Raw genomic sequence first — 15,181 nt, 5'->3', positions numbered from 1 at the left:
AAAAAACTAACAAAGCGATGCAAAAAAACTTCATTTTAAAAAGTTTTTCAACAGTTAAAGCTTACAGCACCTGGTATTCCCAGGAGGTCTCCCATCCAAGTACTAACCAGGCCCAAGCCTTCTTAGCTTCCGAGATCAGACGAGACCGGGCGTTCTTGGGCTGGTATGGCCGTAAGCAATCTCTGCTTGAAAATCTTGGACTTTAAACAACCTAGGCTTGAAAACATATCACAGAGTGAAAATACCTCTTAACTTACTTTAGAAAAAAACTAACAAAGCGATGCAAAAAAACTTCATTTTAAAAAGTTTTTCAACAGTTAAAGCTTACAGCACCTGGTATTCCCAGGAGGTCTCCCATCCAAGTACTAACCAGGCCCAAGCCTTCTTAGCTTCCGAGATCAGACGAGACCGGGCGTTCTTGGGCTGGTATGGCCGTAAGCAATCTCTGCTTGAAAATCTTGGACTTTAAACAACCTAGGCTTGAAAACATATCACAGAGTGAAAATACCTCTTAACTTACTTTAGAAAAAAACTAACAAAGCGATGCAAAAAAACTTCATTTTAAAAAGTTTTTCAACAGTTAAAGCTTACAGCACCTGGTATTCCCAGGAGGTCTCCCATCCAAGTACTAACCAGGCCCAAGCCTTCTTAGCTTCCGAGATCAGACGAGACCGGGCGTTCTTGGGCTGGTATGGCCGTAAGCAATCTCTGCTTGAAAATCTTGGACTTTAAACAACCTAGGCTTGAAAACATATCACAGAGTGAAAATACCTCTTAACTTACTTTAGAAAAAAACTAACAAAGCGATGCAAAAAAACTTCATTTTAAAAAGTTTTTCAACAGTTAAAGCTTACAGCACCTGGTATTCCCAGGAGGTCTCCCATCCAAGTACTAACCAGGCCCAAGCCTTCTTAGCTTCCGAGATCAGACGAGACCGGGCGTTCTTGGGCTGGTATGGCCGTAAGCAATCTCTGCTTGAAAATCTTGGACTTTAAACAACCTAGGCTTGAAAACATATCACAGAGTGAAAATACCTCTTAACTTACTTTAGAAAAAAACTAACAAAGCGATGCAAAAAAACTTCATTTTAAAAAGTTTTTCAACAGTTAAAGCTTACAGCACCTGGTATTCCCAGGAGGTCTCCCATCCAAGTACTAACCAGGCCCAAGCCTTCTTAGCTTCCGAGATCAGACGAGACCGGGCGTTCTTGGGCTGGTATGGCCGTAAGCAATCTCTGCTTGAAAATCTTGGACTTTAAACAACCTAGGCTTGAAAACATATCACAGAGTGAAAATACCTCTTAACTTACTTTAGAAAAAAACTAACAAAGCGATGCAAAAAAACTTCATTTTAAAAAGTTTTTCAACAGTTAAAGCTTACAGCACCTGGTATTCCCAGGAGGTCTCCCATCCAAGTACTAACCAGGCCCAAGCCTTCTTAGCTTCCGAGATCAGACGAGACCGGGCGTTCTTGGGCTGGTATGGCCGTAAGCAATCTCTGCTTGAAAATCTTGGACTTTAAACAACCTAGGCTTGAAAACATATCACAGAGTGAAAATACCTCTTAACTTACTTTAGAAAAAAACTAACAAAGCGATGCAAAAAAACTTCATTTTAAAAAGTTTTTCAACAGTTAAAGCTTACAGCACCTGGTATTCCCAGGAGGTCTCCCATCCAAGTACTAACCAGGCCCAAGCCTTCTTAGCTTCCGAGATCAGACGAGACCGGGCGTTCTTGGGCTGGTATGGCCGTAAGCAATCTCTGCTTGAAAATCTTGGACTTTAAACAACCTAGGCTTGAAAACATATCACAGAGTGAAAATACCTCTTAACTTACTTTAGAAAAAAACTAACAAAGCGATGCAAAAAAACTTCATTTTAAAAAGTTTTTCAACAGTTAAAGCTTACAGCACCTGGTATTCCCAGGAGGTCTCCCATCCAAGTACTAACCAGGCCCAAGCCTTCTTAGCTTCCGAGATCAGACGAGACCGGGCGTTCTTGGGCTGGTATGGCCGTAAGCAATCTCTGCTTGAAAATCTTGGACTTTAAACAACCTAGGCTTGAAAACATATCACAGAGTGAAAATACCTCTTAACTTACTTTAGAAAAAAACTAACAAAGCGATGCAAAAAAACTTCATTTTAAAAAGTTTTTCAACAGTTAAAGCTTACAGCACCTGGTATTCCCAGGAGGTCTCCCATCCAAGTACTAACCAGGCCCAAGCCTTCTTAGCTTCCGAGATCAGACGAGACCGGGCGTTCTTGGGCTGGTATGGCCGTAAGCAATCTCTGCTTGAAAATCTTGGACTTTAAACAACCTAGGCTTGAAAACATATCACAGAGTGAAAATACCTCTTAACTTACTTTAGAAAAAAACTAACAAAGCGATGCAAAAAAACTTCATTTTAAAAAGTTTTTCAACAGTTAAAGCTTACAGCACCTGGTATTCCCAGGAGGTCTCCCATCCAAGTACTAACCAGGCCCAAGCCTTCTTAGCTTCCGAGATCAGACGAGACCGGGCGTTCTTGGGCTGGTATGGCCGTAAGCAATCTCTGCTTGAAAATCTTGGACTTTAAACAACCTAGGCTTGAAAACATATCACAGAGTGAAAATACCTCTTAACTTACTTTAGAAAAAAACTAACAAAGCGATGCAAAAAAAACTTCATTTTAAAAAGTTTTTCAACAGTTAAAGCTTACAGCACCTGGTATTCCCAGGAGGTCTCCCATCCAAGTACTAACCAGGCCCAAGCCTTCTTAGCTTCCGAGATCAGACGAGACCGGGCGTTCTTGGGCTGGTATGGCCGTAAGCAATCTCTGCTTGAAAATCTTGGACTTTAAACAACCTAGGCTTGAAAACATATCACAGAGTGAAAATACCTCTTAACTTACTTTAGAAAAAAACTAACAAAGCGATGCAAAAAAACTTCATTTAAAAAGTTTTTCAACAGTTAAAGCTTACAGCACCTGGTATTCCCAGGAGGTCTCCCATCCAAGTACTAACCAGGCCCAAGCCTTCTTAGCTTCCGAGATCAGACGAGACCGGGCGTTCTTGGGCTGGTATGGCCGTAAGCAATCTCTGCTTGAAAATCTTGGACTTTAAACAACCTAGGCTTGAAAACATATCACAGAGTGAAAATACCTCTTAACTTACTTTAGAAAAAAACTAACAAAGCGATGCAAAAAAACTTCATTTTAAAAAGTTTTTCAACAGTTAAAGCTTACAGCACCTGGTATTCCCAGGAGGTCTCCCATCCAAGTACTAACCAGGCCCAAGCCTTCTTAGCTTCCGAGATCAGACGAGACCGGGCGTTCTTGGGCTGGTATGGCCGTAAGCAATCTCTGCTTGAAAATCTTGGACTTTAAACAACCTAGGCTTGAAAACATATCACAGAGTGAAAATACCTCTTAACTTACTTTAGAAAAAAACTAACAAAGCGATGCAAAAAAACTTCATTTTAAAAAGTTTTTCAACAGTTAAAGCTTACAGCACCTGGTATTCCCAGGAGGTCTCCCATCCAAGTACTAACCAGGCCCAAGCCTTCTTAGCTTCCGAGATCAGACGAGACCGGGCGTTCTTGGGCTGGTATGGCCGTAAGCAATCTCTGCTTGAAAATCTTGGACTTTAAACAACCTAGGCTTGAAAACATATCACAGAGTGAAAATACCTCTTAACTTACTTTAGAAAAAAACTAACAAAGCGATGCAAAAAAACTTCATTTTAAAAAGTTTTTCAACAGTTAAAGCTTACAGCACCTGGTATTCCCAGGAGGTCTCCCATCCAAGTACTAACCAGGCCCAAGCCTTCTTAGCTTCCGAGATCAGACGAGACCGGGCGTTCTTGGGCTGGTATGGCCGTAAGCAATCTCTGCTTGAAAATCTTGGACTTTAAACAACCTAGGCTTGAAAACATATCACAGAGTGAAAATACCTCTTAACTTACTTTAGAAAAAAACTAACAAAGCGATGCAAAAAAACTTCATTTTAAAAAGTTTTTCAACAGTTAAAGCTTACAGCACCTGGTATTCCCAGGAGGTCTCCCATCCAAGTACTAACCAGGCCCAAGCCTTCTTAGCTTCCGAGATCAGACGAGACCGGGCGTTCTTGGGCTGGTATGGCCGTAAGCAATCTCTGCTTGAAAATCTTGGACTTTAAACAACCTAGGCTTGAAAACATATCACAGAGTGAAAATACCTCTTAACTTACTTTAGAAAAAAACTAACAAAGCGATGCAAAAAAACTTCATTTTAAAAAGTTTTTCAACAGTTAAAGCTTACAGCACCTGGTATTCCCAGGAGGTCTCCCATCCAAGTACTAACCAGGCCCAAGCCTTCTTAGCTTCCGAGATCAGACGAGACCGGGCGTTCTTGGGCTGGTATGGCCGTAAGCAATCTCTGCTTGAAAATCTTGGACTTTAAACAACCTAGGCTTGAAAACATATCACAGAGTGAAAATACCTCTTAACTTACTTTAGAAAAAAACTAACAAAGCGATGCAAAAAAACTTCATTTTAAAAAGTTTTTCAACAGTTAAAGCTTACAGCACCTGGTATTCCCAGGAGGTCTCCCATCCAAGTACTAACCAGGCCCAAGCCTTCTTAGCTTCCGAGATCAGACGAGACCGGGCGTTCTTGGGCTGGTATGGCCGTAAGCAATCTCTGCTTGAAAATCTTGGACTTTAAACAACCTAGGCTTGAAAACATATCACAGAGTGAAAATACCTCTTAACTTACTTTAGAAAAAAACTAACAAAGCGATGCAAAAAAACTTCATTTTAAAAAGTTTTTCAACAGTTAAAGCTTACAGCACCTGGTATTCCCAGGAGGTCTCCCATCCAAGTACTAACCAGGCCCAAGCCTTCTTAGCTTCCGAGATCAGACGAGACCGGGCGTTCTTGGGCTGGTATGGCCGTAAGCAATCTCTGCTTGAAAATCTTGGACTTTAAACAACCTAGGCTTGAAAACATATCACAGAGTGAAAATACCTCTTAACTTACTTTAGAAAAAAACTAACAAAGCGATGCAAAAAAACTTCATTTTAAAAAGTTTTTCAACAGTTAAAGCTTACAGCACCTGGTATTCCCAGGAGGTCTCCCATCCAAGTACTAACCAGGCCCAAGCCTTCTTAGCTTCCGAGATCAGACGAGGCAGGGCGTTCTTGGGCTGGTATGGCCATAAGCACTCTCTGCTTGAAAATCTTGGACTTTAAATGTCAGAGTTAAACCTTGTTCTAACACTTATTAAATAACTGGAGAAGGAAGACACGAAGCAGGTCGAGTTCGTTTACTTGCAAGGAGAGCTATCAGAAACACACCCACAGGTTGCCTCCAACAGCTCTGTGGTTTCTGACGTGCCTCCTCTTTTTATTCAATACAGGGTGATACTTTCAGACGTCAGATGGGTTTGTCCCGAACATAGAAATTCGTAGAACTTCACTGTTGTTTATCTCATGATTGGTGGTCTCCTTTTTTCCATCTGCAAGTTCTCTGTTCGCTGTTTTCCCAGATCCCGCCAGGTCTCGGTCACCTCGCCCCGGCGACTTTGTGTTGCAACACTTCTCTTGTTCCTCGGTTTCTCTTCCAAGCAGCTAATGATTAATGCTGATGTCATTTAGATGTTAACATTACAAATACAGATGTTGGCTTAAACAACCTAGGCTTGAAAACATATCACAGAGTGAAAATACCTCTTAACTTACTTTAGAAAAAAACTAACAAAGCGATGCAAAAAAAACTTCATTTTAAAAAGTTTTTCAACAGTTAAAGCTTACAGCACCTGGTATTCCCAGGAGGTCTCCCATCCAAGTACTAACCAGGCCCAAGCCTTCTTAGCTTCCGAGATCAGACGAGACCGGGCGTTCTTGGGCTGGTATGGCCGTAAGCAATCTCTGCTTGAAAATCTTGGACTTTAAACAACCTAGGCTTGAAAACATATCACAGAGTGAAAATACCTCTTAACTTACTTTAGAAAAAAACTAACAAAGCGATGCAAAAAAACTTCATTTAAAAAGTTTTTCAACAGTTAAAGCTTACAGCACCTGGTATTCCCAGGAGGTCTCCCATCCAAGTACTAACCAGGCCCAAGCCTTCTTAGCTTCCGAGATCAGACGAGACCGGGCGTTCTTGGGCTGGTATGGCCGTAAGCAATCTCTGCTTGAAAATCTTGGACTTTAAACAACCTAGGCTTGAAAACATATCACAGAGTGAAAATACCTCTTAACTTACTTTAGAAAAAAACTAACAAAGCGATGCAAAAAAACTTCATTTTAAAAAGTTTTTCAACAGTTAAAGCTTACAGCACCTGGCATTCCCAGGAGGTCTCCCATCCAAGTACTAACCAGGCCCAAGCCTTCTTAGCTTCCGAGATCAGACGAGACCGGGCGTTCTTGGGCTGGTATGGCCGTAAGCAATCTCTGCTTGAAAATCTTGGACTTTAAACAACCTAGGCTTGAAAACATATCACAGAGTGAAAATACCTCTTAACTTACTTTAGAAAAAAACTAACAAAGCGATGCAAAAAAACTTCATTTTAAAAAGTTTTTCAACAGTTAAAGCTTACAGCACCTGGTATTCCCAGGAGGTCTCCCATCCAAGTACTAACCAGGCCCAAGCCTTCTTAGCTTCCGAGATCAGACGAGACCGGGCGTTCTTGGGCTGGTATGGCCGTAAGCAATCTCTGCTTGAAAATCTTGGACTTTAAACAACCTAGGCTTGAAAACATATCACAGAGTGAAAATACCTCTTAACTTACTTTAGAAAAAAACTAACAAAGCGATGCAAAAAAACTTCATTTTAAAAAGTTTTTCAACAGTTAAAGCTTACAGCACCTGGTATTCCCAGGAGGTCTCCCATCCAAGTACTAACCAGGCCCAAGCCTTCTTAGCTTCCGAGATCAGACGAGACCGGGCGTTCTTGGGCTGGTATGGCCGTAAGCAATCTCTGCTTGAAAATCTTGGACTTTAAACAACCTAGGCTTGAAAACATATCACAGAGTGAAAATACCTCTTAACTTACTTTAGAAAAAAACTAACAAAGCGATGCAAAAAAACTTCATTTTAAAAAGTTTTTCAACAGTTAAAGCTTACAGCACCTGGTATTCCCAGGAGGTCTCCCATCCAAGTACTAACCAGGCCCAAGCCTTCTTAGCTTCCGAGATCAGACGAGACCGGGCGTTCTTGGGCTGGTATGGCCGTAAGCAATCTCTGCTTGAAAATCTTGGACTTTAAACAACCTAGGCTTGAAAACATATCACAGAGTGAAAATACCTCTTAACTTACTTTAGAAAAAAACTAACAAAGCGATGCAAAAAAACTTCATTTTAAAAAGTTTTTCAACAGTTAAAGCTTACAGCACCTGGTATTCCCAGGAGGTCTCCCATCCAAGTACTAACCAGGCCCAAGCCTTCTTAGCTTCCGAGATCAGACGAGACCGGGCGTTCTTGGGCTGGTATGGCCGTAAGCAATCTCTGCTTGAAAATCTTGGACTTTAAACAACCTAGGCTTGAAAACATATCACAGAGTGAAAATACCTCTTAACTTACTTTAGAAAAAAACTAACAAAGCGATGCAAAAAAACTTCATTTTAAAAAGTTTTTCAACAGTTAAAGCTTACAGCACCTGGTATTCCCAGGAGGTCTCCCATCCAAGTACTAACCAGGCCCAAGCCTTCTTAGCTTCCGAGATCAGACGAGACCGGGCGTTCTTGGGCTGGTATGGCCGTAAGCAATCTCTGCTTGAAAATCTTGGACTTTAAACAACCTAGGCTTGAAAACATATCACAGAGTGAAAATACCTCTTAACTTACTTTAGAAAAAAACTAACAAAGCGATGCAAAAAAACTTCATTTTAAAAAGTTTTTCAACAGTTAAAGCTTACAGCACCTGGTATTCCCAGGAGGTCTCCCATCCAAGTACTAACCAGGCCCAAGCCTTCTTAGCTTCCGAGATCAGACGAGACCGGGCGTTCTTGGGCTGGTATGGCCGTAAGCAATCTCTGCTTGAAAATCTTGGACTTTAAACAACCTAGGCTTGAAAACATATCACAGAGTGAAAATACCTCTTAACTTACTTTAGAAAAAAACTAACAAAGCGATGCAAAAAAACTTCATTTTAAAAAGTTTTTCAACAGTTAAAGCTTACAGCACCTGGTATTCCCAGGAGGTCTCCCATCCAAGTACTAACCAGGCCCAAGCCTTCTTAGCTTCCGAGATCAGACGAGACCGGGCGTTCTTGGGCTGGTATGGCCGTAAGCAATCTCTGCTTGAAAATCTTGGACTTTAAACAACCTAGGCTTGAAAACATATCACAGAGTGAAAATACCTCTTAACTTACTTTAGAAAAAAACTAACAAAGCGATGCAAAAAAACTTCATTTTAAAAAGTTTTTCAACAGTTAAAGCTTACAGCACCTGGTATTCCCAGGAGGTCTCCCATCCAAGTACTAACCAGGCCCAAGCCTTCTTAGCTTCCGAGATCAGACGAGACCGGGCGTTCTTGGGCTGGTATGGCCGTAAGCAATCTCTGCTTGAAAATCTTGGACTTTAAACAACCTAGGCTTGAAAACATATCACAGAGTGAAAATACCTCTTAACTTACTTTAGAAAAAAACTAACAAAGCGATGCAAAAAAACTTCATTTTAAAAAGTTTTTCAACAGTTAAAGCTTACAGCACCTGGTATTCCCAGGAGGTCTCCCATCCAAGTACTAACCAGGCCCAAGCCTTCTTAGCTTCCGAGATCACACGAGACCGGGCGTTCTTGGGCTGGTATGGCCGTAAGCAATCTCTGCTTGAAAATCTTGGACTTTAAACAACCTAGGCTTGAAAACATATCACAGAGTGAAAATACCTCTTAACTTACTTTAGAAAAAAACTAACAAAGCGATGCAAAAAAACTTCATTTTAAAAAGTTTTTCAACAGTTAAAGCTTACAGCACCTGGTATTCCCAGGAGGTCTCCCATCCAAGTACTAACCAGGCCCAAGCCTTCTTAGCTTCCGAGATCAGACGAGACCGGGCGTTCTTGGGCTGGTATGGCCGTAAGCAATCTCTGCTTGAAAATCTTGGACTTTAAACAACCTAGGCTTGAAAACATATCACAGAGTGAAAATACCTCTTAACTTACTTTAGAAAAAAACTAACAAAGCGATGCAAAAAAACTTCATTTTAAAAAGTTTTTCAACAGTTAAAGCTTACAGCACCTGGTATTCCCAGGAGGTCTCCCATCCAAGTACTAACCAGGCCCAAGCCTTCTTAGCTTCCGAGATCAGACGAGACCGGGCGTTCTTGGGCTGGTATGGCCGTAAGCAATCTCTGCTTGAAAATCTTGGACTTTAAACAACCTAGGCTTGAAAACATATCACAGAGTGAAAATACCTCTTAACTTACTTTAGAAAAAAACTAACAAAGCGATGCAAAAAAACTTCATTTTAAAAAGTTTTTCAACAGTTAAAGCTTACAGCACCTGGTATTCCCAGGAGGTCTCCCATCCAAGTACTAACCAGGCCCAAGCCTTCTTAGCTTCCGAGATCAGACGAGACCGGGCGTTCTTGGGCTGGTATGGCCGTAAGCAATCTCTGCTTGAAAATCTTGGACTTTAAACAACCTAGGCTTGAAAACAAATCACAGAGTGAAAATACCTCTTAACTTACTTTAGAAAAAAACTAACAAAGCGATGCAAAAAAACTTCATTTTAAAAAGTTTTTCAACAGTTAAAGCTTACAGCACCTGGTATTCCCAGGAGGTCTCCCATCCAAGTACTAACCAGGCCCAAGCCTTCTTAGCTTCCGAGATCAGACGAGACCGGGCGTTCTTGGGCTGGTATGGCCGTAAGCAATCTCTGCTTGAAAATCTTGGACTTTAAACAACCTAGGCTTGAAAACATATCACAGAGTGAAAATACCTCTTAACTTACTTTAGAAAAAAACTAACAAAGCGATGCAAAAAAACTTCATTTTAAAAAGTTTTTCAACAGTTAAAGCTTACAGCACCTGGTATTCCCAGGAGGTCTCCCATCCAAGTACTAACCAGGCCCAAGCCTTCTTAGCTTCCGAGATCAGACGAGACCGGGCGTTCTTGGGCTGGTATGGCCGTAAGCAATCTCTGCTTGAAAATCTTGGACTTTAAACAACCTAGGCTTGAAAACATATCACAGAGTGAAAATACCTCTTAACTTACTTTAGAAAAAAACTAACAAAGCGATGCAAAAAAACTTCATTTTAAAAAGTTTTTCAACAGTTAAAGCTTACAGCACCTGGTATTCCCAGGAGGTCTCCCATCCAAGTACTAACCAGGCCCAAGCCTTCTTAGCTTCCGAGATCAGACGAGACCGGGCGTTCTTGGGCTGGTATGGCCGTAAGCAATCTCTGCTTGAAAATCTTGGACTTTAAACAACCTAGGCTTGAAAACATATCACAGAGTGAAAATACCTCTTAACTTACTTTAGAAAAAAACTAACAAAGCGATGCAAAAAAACTTCATTTTAAAAAGGTTTTCAACAGTTAAAGCTTACAGCACCTGGTATTCCCAGGAGGTCTCCCATCCAAGTACTAACCAGGCCCAAGCCTTCTTAGCTTCCGAGATCAGACGAGACCGGGCGTTCTTGGGCTGGTATGGCCGTAAGCAATCTCTGCTTGAAAATCTTGGACTTTAAACAACCTAGGCTTGAAAACATATCACAGAGTGAAAATACCTCTTAACTTACTTTAGAAAAAAACTAACAAAGCGATGCAAAAAAACTTCATTTTAAAAAGTTTTTCAACAGTTAAAGCTTACAGCACCTGGTATTCCCAGGAGGTCTCCCATCCAAGTACTAACCAGGCCCAAGCCTTCTTAGCTTCCGAGATCAGACGAGACCGGGCGTTCTTGGGCTGGTATGGCCGTAAGCAATCTCTGCTTGAAAATCTTGGACTTTAAACAACCTAGGCTTGAAAACATATCACAGAGTGAAAATACCTCTTAACTTACTTTAGAAAAAAACTAACAAAGCGATGCAAAAAAACTTCATTTTAAAAAGTTTTTCAACAGTTAAAGCTTACAGCACCTGGTATTCCCAGGAGGTCTCCCATCCAAGTACTAACCAGGCCCAAGCCTTCTTAGCTTCCGAGATCAGACGAGACCGGGCGTTCTTGGGCTGGTATGGCCGTAAGCAATCTCTGCTTGAAAATCTTGGACTTTAAACAACCTAGGCTTGAAAACATATCACAGAGTGAAAATACCTCTTAACTTACTTTAGAAAAAAACTAACAAAGCGATGCAAAAAAACTTCATTTTAAAAAGTTTTTCAACAGTTAAAGCTTACAGCACCTGGTATTCCCAGGAGGTCTCCCATCCAAGTACTAACCAGGCCCAAGCCTTCTTAGCTTCCGAGATCAGACGAGACCGGGCGTTCTTGGGCTGGTATGGCCGTAAGCAATCTCTGCTTGAAAATCTTGGACTTTAAACAACCTAGGCTTGAAAACATATCACAGAGTGAAAATACCTCTTAACTTACTTTAGAAAAAAACTAACAAAGCGATGCAAAAAAACTTCATTTTAAAAAGTTTTTCAACAGTTAAAGCTTACAGCACCTGGTATTCCCAGGAGGTCTCCCATCCAAGTACTAACCAGGCCCAAGCCTTCTTAGCTTCCGAGATCAGACGAGACCGAGCGTTCTTGGGCTGGTATGGCCGTAAGCAATCTCTGCTTGAAAATCTTGGACTTTAAACAACCTAGGCTTGAAAACATATCACAGAGTGAAAATACCTCTTAACTTACTTTAGAAAAAAACTAACAAAGCGATGCAAAAAAACTTCATTTTAAAAAGTTTTTCAACAGTTAAAGCTTACAGCACCTGGTATTCCCAGGAGGTCTCCCATCCAAGTACTAACCAGGCCCAAGCCTTCTTAGCTTCCGAGATCAGACGAGACCGGGCGTTCTTGGGCTGGTATGGCCGTAAGCAATCTCTGCTTGAAAATCTTGGACTTTAAACAACCTAGGCTTGAAAACATATCACAGAGTGAAAATACCTCTTAACTTACTTTAGAAAAAAACTAACAAAGCGATGCAAAAAAACTTCATTTTAAAAAGTTTTTCAACAGTTAAAGCTTACAGCACCTGGTATTCCCAGGAGGTCTCCCATCCAAGTACTAACCAGGCCCAAGCCTTCTTAGCTTCCGAGATCAGACGAGACCGGGCGTTCTTGGGCTGGTATGGCCGTAAGCAATCTCTGCTTGAAAATCTTGGACTTTAAACAACCTAGGCTTGAAAACATATCACAGAGTGAAAATACCTCTTAACTTACTTTAGAAAAAAACTAACAAAGCGATGCAAAAAAACTTCATTTTAAAAAGTTTTTCAACAGTTAAAGCTTACAGCACCTGGTATTCCCAGGAGGTCTCCCATCCAAGTACTAACCAGGCCCAAGCCTTCTTAGCTTCCGAGATCAGACGAGACCGGGCGTTCTTGGGCTGGTATGGCCGTAAGCAATCTCTGCTTGAAAATCTTGGACTTTAAACAACCTAGGCTTGAAAACATATCACAGAGTGAAAATACCTCTTAACTTACTTTAGAAAAAAACTAACAAAGCGATGCAAAAAAACTTCATTTTAAAAAGTTTTTCAACAGTTAAAGCTTACAGCACCTGGTATTCCCAGGAGGTCTCCCATCCAAGTACTAACCAGGCCCAAGCCTTCTTAGCTTCCGAGATCAGACGAGACCGGGCGTTCTTGGGCTGGTATGGCCGTAAGCAATCTCTGCTTGAAAATCTTGGACTTTAAACAACCTAGGCTTGAAAACATATCACAGAGTGAAAATACCTCTTAACTTACTTTAGAAAAAAACTAACAAAGCGATGCAAAAAAACTTCATTTTAAAAAGTTTTTCAACAGTTAAAGCTTACAGCACCTGGTATTCCCAGGAGGTCTCCCATCCAAGTACTAACCAGGCCCAAGCCTTCTTAGCTTCCGAGATCAGACGAGACCGGGCGTTCTTGGGCTGGTATGGCCGTAAGCAATCTCTGCTTGAAAATCTTGGACTTTAAACAACCTAGGCTTGAAAACATATCACAGAGTGAAAATACCTCTTAACTTACTTTAGAAAAAAACTAACAAAGCGATGCAAAAAAACTTCATTTTAAAAAGTTTTTCAACAGTTAAAGCTTACAGCACCTGGTATTCCCAGGAGGTCTCCCATCCAAGTACTAACCAGGCCCAAGCCTTCTTAGCTTCCGAGATCAGACGAGACCGGGCGTTCTTGGGCTGGTATGGCCGTAAGCAATCTCTGCTTGAAAATCTTGGACTTTAAACAACCTAGGCTTGAAAACATATCACAGAGTGAAAATACCTCTTAACTTACTTTAGAAAAAAACTAACAAAGCGATGCAAAAAAACTTCATTTTAAAAAGTTTTTCAACAGTTAAAGCTTACAGCACCTGGTATTCCCAGGAGGTCTCCCATCCAAGTACTAACCAGGCCCAAGCCTTCTTAGCTTCCGAGATCAGACGAGACCGGGCGTTCTTGGGCTGGTATGGCCGTAAGCAATCTCTGCTTGAAAATCTTGGACTTTAAACAACCTAGGCTTGAAAACATATCACAGAGTGAAAATACCTCTTAACTTACTTTAGAAAAAAACTAACAAAGCGATGCAAAAAAACTACATTTTAAAAAGTTTTTCAACAGTTAAAGCTTACAGCACCTGGTATTCCCAGGAGGTCTCCCATCCAAGTACTAACCAGGCCCAAGCCTTCTTAGCTTCCGAGATCAGACGAGACCGGGCGTTCTTGGGCTGGTATGGCCGTAAGCAATCTCTGCTTGAAAATCTTGGACTTTAAACAACCTAGGCTTGAAAACATATCACAGAGTGAAAATACCTCTTAACTTACTTTAGAAAAAAACTAACAAAGCGATGCAAAAAAACTTCATTTTAAAAAGTTTTTCAACAGTTAAAGCTTACAGCACCTGGTATTCCCAGGAGGTCTCCCATCCAAGTACTAACCAGGCCCAAGCCTTCTTAGCTTCCAAGATCAGACGAGACCGGGCGTTCTTGGGCTGGTATGGCCGTAAGCAATCTCTGCTTGAAAATCTTGGACTTTAAACAACCTAGGCTTGAAAACATATCACAGAGTGAAAATACCTCTTAACTTACTTTAGAAAAAAACTAACAAAGCGATGCAAAAAAACTTCATTTTAAAAAGTTTTTCAACAGTTAAAGCTTACAGCACCTGGTATTCCCAGGAGGTCTCCCATCCAAGTACTAACCAGGCCCAAGCCTTCTTAGCTTCCGAGATCAGACGAGACCGGGCGTTCTTGGGCTGGTATGGCCGTAAGCAATCTCTGCTTGAAAATCTTGGACTTTAAACAACCTAGGCTTGAAAACATATCACAGAGTGAAAATACCTCTTAACTTACTTTAGAAAAAAACTAACAAAGCGATGCAAAAAAACTTCATTTTAAAAAGTTTTTCAACAGTTAAAGCTTACAGCACCTGGTATTCCCAGGAGGTCTCCCATCCAAGTACTAACCAGGCCCAAGCCTTCTTAGCTTCCGAGATCAGACGAGACCGGGCGTTCTTGGGCTGGTATGGCCGTAAGCAATCTCTGCTTGAAAATCTTGGACTTTAAACAACCTAGGCTTGAAAACATATCACAGAGTGAAAATACCTCTTAACTTACTTTAGAAAAAAACTAACAAAGCGATGCAAAAAAACTTCATTTTAAAAAGTTTTTCAACAGTTAAAGCTTACAGCACCTGGTATTCCCAGGAGGTCTCCCATCCAAGTACTAACCAGGCCCAAGCCTTCTTAGCTTCCGAGATCAGACAAGACCGGGCGTTCTTGGGCTGGTATGGCCGTAAGCAATCTCTGCTTGAAAATCTTGGACTTTAAACAACCTAGGCTTGAAAACATATCACAGAGTGAAAATACCTCTTAACTTACTTTAGAAAAAAACTAACAAAGCGATGCAAAAAAACTTCATTTTAAAAAGTTTTTCAACAGTTAAAGCTTACAGCACCTGGTATTCCCAGGAGGTCTCCCATCCAAGTACTAACCAGGCCCAAGCCTTCTTAGCTTCCGAGATCAGACGAGACCGGGCGTTCTTGGGCTGGTATGGCCGTAAGCAATCTCTGCTTGAAAATCTTGGACTTTAAACAACCTAGGCTTGAAAACATATCACAGAGTGAAAATACCTCTTAACTTACTTTAGAAAAAAACTAACAAAG

The 15,181-nt window shown here is 41.1% G+C and overlaps 55 non-coding genes and 1 pseudogene across 55 annotated transcripts; all 56 read right to left on the bottom strand.

Moving 5' to 3' along the window:
* Nucleotides 1-58: 58 nt before the first annotated feature.
* Nucleotides 59-177, bottom strand: LOC114770756 (5S ribosomal RNA). Its single transcript, XR_003743406.1, has one exon. It is a non-coding gene; the product is annotated as a 5S ribosomal RNA (ribosomal RNA).
* A 144-nt stretch (nt 178-321) lies between these two features.
* Nucleotides 322-440, bottom strand: LOC114770755 (5S ribosomal RNA). Its single transcript, XR_003743405.1, has one exon. It is a non-coding gene; the product is annotated as a 5S ribosomal RNA (ribosomal RNA).
* Nucleotides 441-584: 144 nt separating this feature from the next.
* LOC114770754 (5S ribosomal RNA) lies at nt 585-703 on the bottom strand. Its single transcript, XR_003743404.1, has one exon. It is a non-coding gene; the product is annotated as a 5S ribosomal RNA (ribosomal RNA).
* A 144-nt stretch (nt 704-847) lies between these two features.
* On the bottom strand, nt 848-966 carry LOC114770753 (5S ribosomal RNA). Its single transcript, XR_003743403.1, has one exon. It is a non-coding gene; the product is annotated as a 5S ribosomal RNA (ribosomal RNA).
* Nucleotides 967-1,110: 144 nt separating this feature from the next.
* On the bottom strand, nt 1,111-1,229 carry LOC114770752 (5S ribosomal RNA). The gene has a single exon (XR_003743402.1). It is a non-coding gene; the product is annotated as a 5S ribosomal RNA (ribosomal RNA).
* Nucleotides 1,230-1,373: 144 nt separating this feature from the next.
* Nucleotides 1,374-1,492, bottom strand: LOC114770751 (5S ribosomal RNA). The gene has a single exon (XR_003743401.1). It is a non-coding gene; the product is annotated as a 5S ribosomal RNA (ribosomal RNA).
* Nucleotides 1,493-1,636: 144 nt separating this feature from the next.
* Nucleotides 1,637-1,755, bottom strand: LOC114770750 (5S ribosomal RNA). The gene has a single exon (XR_003743400.1). It is a non-coding gene; the product is annotated as a 5S ribosomal RNA (ribosomal RNA).
* A 144-nt stretch (nt 1,756-1,899) lies between these two features.
* Nucleotides 1,900-2,018, bottom strand: LOC114770749 (5S ribosomal RNA). Its single transcript, XR_003743399.1, has one exon. It is a non-coding gene; the product is annotated as a 5S ribosomal RNA (ribosomal RNA).
* A 144-nt stretch (nt 2,019-2,162) lies between these two features.
* On the bottom strand, nt 2,163-2,281 carry LOC114770747 (5S ribosomal RNA). The gene has a single exon (XR_003743398.1). It is a non-coding gene; the product is annotated as a 5S ribosomal RNA (ribosomal RNA).
* Nucleotides 2,282-2,425: 144 nt separating this feature from the next.
* On the bottom strand, nt 2,426-2,544 carry LOC114770745 (5S ribosomal RNA). Its single transcript, XR_003743396.1, has one exon. It is a non-coding gene; the product is annotated as a 5S ribosomal RNA (ribosomal RNA).
* A 145-nt stretch (nt 2,545-2,689) lies between these two features.
* LOC114770744 (5S ribosomal RNA) lies at nt 2,690-2,808 on the bottom strand. Its single transcript, XR_003743395.1, has one exon. It is a non-coding gene; the product is annotated as a 5S ribosomal RNA (ribosomal RNA).
* A 143-nt stretch (nt 2,809-2,951) lies between these two features.
* Nucleotides 2,952-3,070, bottom strand: LOC114770743 (5S ribosomal RNA). The gene has a single exon (XR_003743394.1). It is a non-coding gene; the product is annotated as a 5S ribosomal RNA (ribosomal RNA).
* A 144-nt stretch (nt 3,071-3,214) lies between these two features.
* Nucleotides 3,215-3,333, bottom strand: LOC114770742 (5S ribosomal RNA). The gene has a single exon (XR_003743393.1). It is a non-coding gene; the product is annotated as a 5S ribosomal RNA (ribosomal RNA).
* A 144-nt stretch (nt 3,334-3,477) lies between these two features.
* On the bottom strand, nt 3,478-3,596 carry LOC114770741 (5S ribosomal RNA). The gene has a single exon (XR_003743392.1). It is a non-coding gene; the product is annotated as a 5S ribosomal RNA (ribosomal RNA).
* Nucleotides 3,597-3,740: 144 nt separating this feature from the next.
* LOC114770740 (5S ribosomal RNA) lies at nt 3,741-3,859 on the bottom strand. The gene has a single exon (XR_003743391.1). It is a non-coding gene; the product is annotated as a 5S ribosomal RNA (ribosomal RNA).
* Nucleotides 3,860-4,003: 144 nt separating this feature from the next.
* Nucleotides 4,004-4,122, bottom strand: LOC114770739 (5S ribosomal RNA). Its single transcript, XR_003743390.1, has one exon. It is a non-coding gene; the product is annotated as a 5S ribosomal RNA (ribosomal RNA).
* A 144-nt stretch (nt 4,123-4,266) lies between these two features.
* LOC114770738 (5S ribosomal RNA) lies at nt 4,267-4,385 on the bottom strand. Its single transcript, XR_003743389.1, has one exon. It is a non-coding gene; the product is annotated as a 5S ribosomal RNA (ribosomal RNA).
* A 144-nt stretch (nt 4,386-4,529) lies between these two features.
* LOC114770737 (5S ribosomal RNA) lies at nt 4,530-4,648 on the bottom strand. Its single transcript, XR_003743388.1, has one exon. It is a non-coding gene; the product is annotated as a 5S ribosomal RNA (ribosomal RNA).
* A 144-nt stretch (nt 4,649-4,792) lies between these two features.
* On the bottom strand, nt 4,793-4,911 carry LOC114770736 (5S ribosomal RNA). The gene has a single exon (XR_003743387.1). It is a non-coding gene; the product is annotated as a 5S ribosomal RNA (ribosomal RNA).
* Nucleotides 4,912-5,055: 144 nt separating this feature from the next.
* Nucleotides 5,056-5,174, bottom strand: LOC114770836 (uncharacterized; annotated as a pseudogene).
* A 583-nt stretch (nt 5,175-5,757) lies between these two features.
* Nucleotides 5,758-5,876, bottom strand: LOC114770734 (5S ribosomal RNA). The gene has a single exon (XR_003743385.1). It is a non-coding gene; the product is annotated as a 5S ribosomal RNA (ribosomal RNA).
* Nucleotides 5,877-6,019: 143 nt separating this feature from the next.
* LOC114770733 (5S ribosomal RNA) lies at nt 6,020-6,138 on the bottom strand. Its single transcript, XR_003743384.1, has one exon. It is a non-coding gene; the product is annotated as a 5S ribosomal RNA (ribosomal RNA).
* A 144-nt stretch (nt 6,139-6,282) lies between these two features.
* Nucleotides 6,283-6,401, bottom strand: LOC114770770 (5S ribosomal RNA). The gene has a single exon (XR_003743420.1). It is a non-coding gene; the product is annotated as a 5S ribosomal RNA (ribosomal RNA).
* A 144-nt stretch (nt 6,402-6,545) lies between these two features.
* Nucleotides 6,546-6,664, bottom strand: LOC114770732 (5S ribosomal RNA). The gene has a single exon (XR_003743383.1). It is a non-coding gene; the product is annotated as a 5S ribosomal RNA (ribosomal RNA).
* Nucleotides 6,665-6,808: 144 nt separating this feature from the next.
* LOC114770731 (5S ribosomal RNA) lies at nt 6,809-6,927 on the bottom strand. Its single transcript, XR_003743382.1, has one exon. It is a non-coding gene; the product is annotated as a 5S ribosomal RNA (ribosomal RNA).
* Nucleotides 6,928-7,071: 144 nt separating this feature from the next.
* On the bottom strand, nt 7,072-7,190 carry LOC114770730 (5S ribosomal RNA). The gene has a single exon (XR_003743381.1). It is a non-coding gene; the product is annotated as a 5S ribosomal RNA (ribosomal RNA).
* Nucleotides 7,191-7,334: 144 nt separating this feature from the next.
* On the bottom strand, nt 7,335-7,453 carry LOC114770961 (5S ribosomal RNA). The gene has a single exon (XR_003743544.1). It is a non-coding gene; the product is annotated as a 5S ribosomal RNA (ribosomal RNA).
* A 144-nt stretch (nt 7,454-7,597) lies between these two features.
* On the bottom strand, nt 7,598-7,716 carry LOC114770960 (5S ribosomal RNA). Its single transcript, XR_003743543.1, has one exon. It is a non-coding gene; the product is annotated as a 5S ribosomal RNA (ribosomal RNA).
* A 144-nt stretch (nt 7,717-7,860) lies between these two features.
* On the bottom strand, nt 7,861-7,979 carry LOC114770959 (5S ribosomal RNA). Its single transcript, XR_003743542.1, has one exon. It is a non-coding gene; the product is annotated as a 5S ribosomal RNA (ribosomal RNA).
* Nucleotides 7,980-8,123: 144 nt separating this feature from the next.
* Nucleotides 8,124-8,242, bottom strand: LOC114770958 (5S ribosomal RNA). Its single transcript, XR_003743541.1, has one exon. It is a non-coding gene; the product is annotated as a 5S ribosomal RNA (ribosomal RNA).
* A 144-nt stretch (nt 8,243-8,386) lies between these two features.
* LOC114770957 (5S ribosomal RNA) lies at nt 8,387-8,505 on the bottom strand. Its single transcript, XR_003743540.1, has one exon. It is a non-coding gene; the product is annotated as a 5S ribosomal RNA (ribosomal RNA).
* Nucleotides 8,506-8,649: 144 nt separating this feature from the next.
* On the bottom strand, nt 8,650-8,768 carry LOC114770773 (5S ribosomal RNA). Its single transcript, XR_003743423.1, has one exon. It is a non-coding gene; the product is annotated as a 5S ribosomal RNA (ribosomal RNA).
* A 144-nt stretch (nt 8,769-8,912) lies between these two features.
* On the bottom strand, nt 8,913-9,031 carry LOC114770955 (5S ribosomal RNA). The gene has a single exon (XR_003743538.1). It is a non-coding gene; the product is annotated as a 5S ribosomal RNA (ribosomal RNA).
* Nucleotides 9,032-9,175: 144 nt separating this feature from the next.
* On the bottom strand, nt 9,176-9,294 carry LOC114770954 (5S ribosomal RNA). The gene has a single exon (XR_003743537.1). It is a non-coding gene; the product is annotated as a 5S ribosomal RNA (ribosomal RNA).
* A 144-nt stretch (nt 9,295-9,438) lies between these two features.
* LOC114770953 (5S ribosomal RNA) lies at nt 9,439-9,557 on the bottom strand. The gene has a single exon (XR_003743536.1). It is a non-coding gene; the product is annotated as a 5S ribosomal RNA (ribosomal RNA).
* A 144-nt stretch (nt 9,558-9,701) lies between these two features.
* Nucleotides 9,702-9,820, bottom strand: LOC114770952 (5S ribosomal RNA). The gene has a single exon (XR_003743535.1). It is a non-coding gene; the product is annotated as a 5S ribosomal RNA (ribosomal RNA).
* A 144-nt stretch (nt 9,821-9,964) lies between these two features.
* On the bottom strand, nt 9,965-10,083 carry LOC114770951 (5S ribosomal RNA). Its single transcript, XR_003743534.1, has one exon. It is a non-coding gene; the product is annotated as a 5S ribosomal RNA (ribosomal RNA).
* A 144-nt stretch (nt 10,084-10,227) lies between these two features.
* Nucleotides 10,228-10,346, bottom strand: LOC114770950 (5S ribosomal RNA). Its single transcript, XR_003743533.1, has one exon. It is a non-coding gene; the product is annotated as a 5S ribosomal RNA (ribosomal RNA).
* A 144-nt stretch (nt 10,347-10,490) lies between these two features.
* Nucleotides 10,491-10,609, bottom strand: LOC114770949 (5S ribosomal RNA). Its single transcript, XR_003743532.1, has one exon. It is a non-coding gene; the product is annotated as a 5S ribosomal RNA (ribosomal RNA).
* A 144-nt stretch (nt 10,610-10,753) lies between these two features.
* Nucleotides 10,754-10,872, bottom strand: LOC114770948 (5S ribosomal RNA). Its single transcript, XR_003743531.1, has one exon. It is a non-coding gene; the product is annotated as a 5S ribosomal RNA (ribosomal RNA).
* A 144-nt stretch (nt 10,873-11,016) lies between these two features.
* LOC114770947 (5S ribosomal RNA) lies at nt 11,017-11,135 on the bottom strand. The gene has a single exon (XR_003743530.1). It is a non-coding gene; the product is annotated as a 5S ribosomal RNA (ribosomal RNA).
* Nucleotides 11,136-11,279: 144 nt separating this feature from the next.
* LOC114770946 (5S ribosomal RNA) lies at nt 11,280-11,398 on the bottom strand. The gene has a single exon (XR_003743529.1). It is a non-coding gene; the product is annotated as a 5S ribosomal RNA (ribosomal RNA).
* Nucleotides 11,399-11,542: 144 nt separating this feature from the next.
* LOC114770771 (5S ribosomal RNA) lies at nt 11,543-11,661 on the bottom strand. Its single transcript, XR_003743421.1, has one exon. It is a non-coding gene; the product is annotated as a 5S ribosomal RNA (ribosomal RNA).
* Nucleotides 11,662-11,805: 144 nt separating this feature from the next.
* On the bottom strand, nt 11,806-11,924 carry LOC114770944 (5S ribosomal RNA). The gene has a single exon (XR_003743527.1). It is a non-coding gene; the product is annotated as a 5S ribosomal RNA (ribosomal RNA).
* A 144-nt stretch (nt 11,925-12,068) lies between these two features.
* Nucleotides 12,069-12,187, bottom strand: LOC114770943 (5S ribosomal RNA). Its single transcript, XR_003743526.1, has one exon. It is a non-coding gene; the product is annotated as a 5S ribosomal RNA (ribosomal RNA).
* A 144-nt stretch (nt 12,188-12,331) lies between these two features.
* Nucleotides 12,332-12,450, bottom strand: LOC114770942 (5S ribosomal RNA). The gene has a single exon (XR_003743525.1). It is a non-coding gene; the product is annotated as a 5S ribosomal RNA (ribosomal RNA).
* A 144-nt stretch (nt 12,451-12,594) lies between these two features.
* On the bottom strand, nt 12,595-12,713 carry LOC114770941 (5S ribosomal RNA). Its single transcript, XR_003743524.1, has one exon. It is a non-coding gene; the product is annotated as a 5S ribosomal RNA (ribosomal RNA).
* A 144-nt stretch (nt 12,714-12,857) lies between these two features.
* On the bottom strand, nt 12,858-12,976 carry LOC114770940 (5S ribosomal RNA). The gene has a single exon (XR_003743523.1). It is a non-coding gene; the product is annotated as a 5S ribosomal RNA (ribosomal RNA).
* A 144-nt stretch (nt 12,977-13,120) lies between these two features.
* On the bottom strand, nt 13,121-13,239 carry LOC114770938 (5S ribosomal RNA). The gene has a single exon (XR_003743522.1). It is a non-coding gene; the product is annotated as a 5S ribosomal RNA (ribosomal RNA).
* Nucleotides 13,240-13,383: 144 nt separating this feature from the next.
* LOC114770937 (5S ribosomal RNA) lies at nt 13,384-13,502 on the bottom strand. The gene has a single exon (XR_003743521.1). It is a non-coding gene; the product is annotated as a 5S ribosomal RNA (ribosomal RNA).
* A 144-nt stretch (nt 13,503-13,646) lies between these two features.
* Nucleotides 13,647-13,765, bottom strand: LOC114770936 (5S ribosomal RNA). Its single transcript, XR_003743520.1, has one exon. It is a non-coding gene; the product is annotated as a 5S ribosomal RNA (ribosomal RNA).
* Nucleotides 13,766-13,909: 144 nt separating this feature from the next.
* LOC114770777 (5S ribosomal RNA) lies at nt 13,910-14,028 on the bottom strand. The gene has a single exon (XR_003743427.1). It is a non-coding gene; the product is annotated as a 5S ribosomal RNA (ribosomal RNA).
* Nucleotides 14,029-14,172: 144 nt separating this feature from the next.
* LOC114770930 (5S ribosomal RNA) lies at nt 14,173-14,291 on the bottom strand. Its single transcript, XR_003743514.1, has one exon. It is a non-coding gene; the product is annotated as a 5S ribosomal RNA (ribosomal RNA).
* Nucleotides 14,292-14,435: 144 nt separating this feature from the next.
* Nucleotides 14,436-14,554, bottom strand: LOC114770919 (5S ribosomal RNA). Its single transcript, XR_003743506.1, has one exon. It is a non-coding gene; the product is annotated as a 5S ribosomal RNA (ribosomal RNA).
* A 144-nt stretch (nt 14,555-14,698) lies between these two features.
* Nucleotides 14,699-14,817, bottom strand: LOC114770784 (5S ribosomal RNA). The gene has a single exon (XR_003743434.1). It is a non-coding gene; the product is annotated as a 5S ribosomal RNA (ribosomal RNA).
* A 144-nt stretch (nt 14,818-14,961) lies between these two features.
* Nucleotides 14,962-15,080, bottom strand: LOC114770907 (5S ribosomal RNA). Its single transcript, XR_003743498.1, has one exon. It is a non-coding gene; the product is annotated as a 5S ribosomal RNA (ribosomal RNA).
* Nucleotides 15,081-15,181: the final 101 nt, after the last annotated feature.

The sequence above is a fragment of the Denticeps clupeoides genome, chromosome 20 (assembly GCF_900700375.1).
Source record: "Denticeps clupeoides chromosome 20, fDenClu1.1, whole genome shotgun sequence".
Taxonomy (NCBI): domain Eukaryota; kingdom Metazoa; phylum Chordata; class Actinopteri; order Clupeiformes; family Denticipitidae; genus Denticeps; species Denticeps clupeoides.
This window is presented reverse-complemented; position numbering and strand designations above follow the sequence as displayed.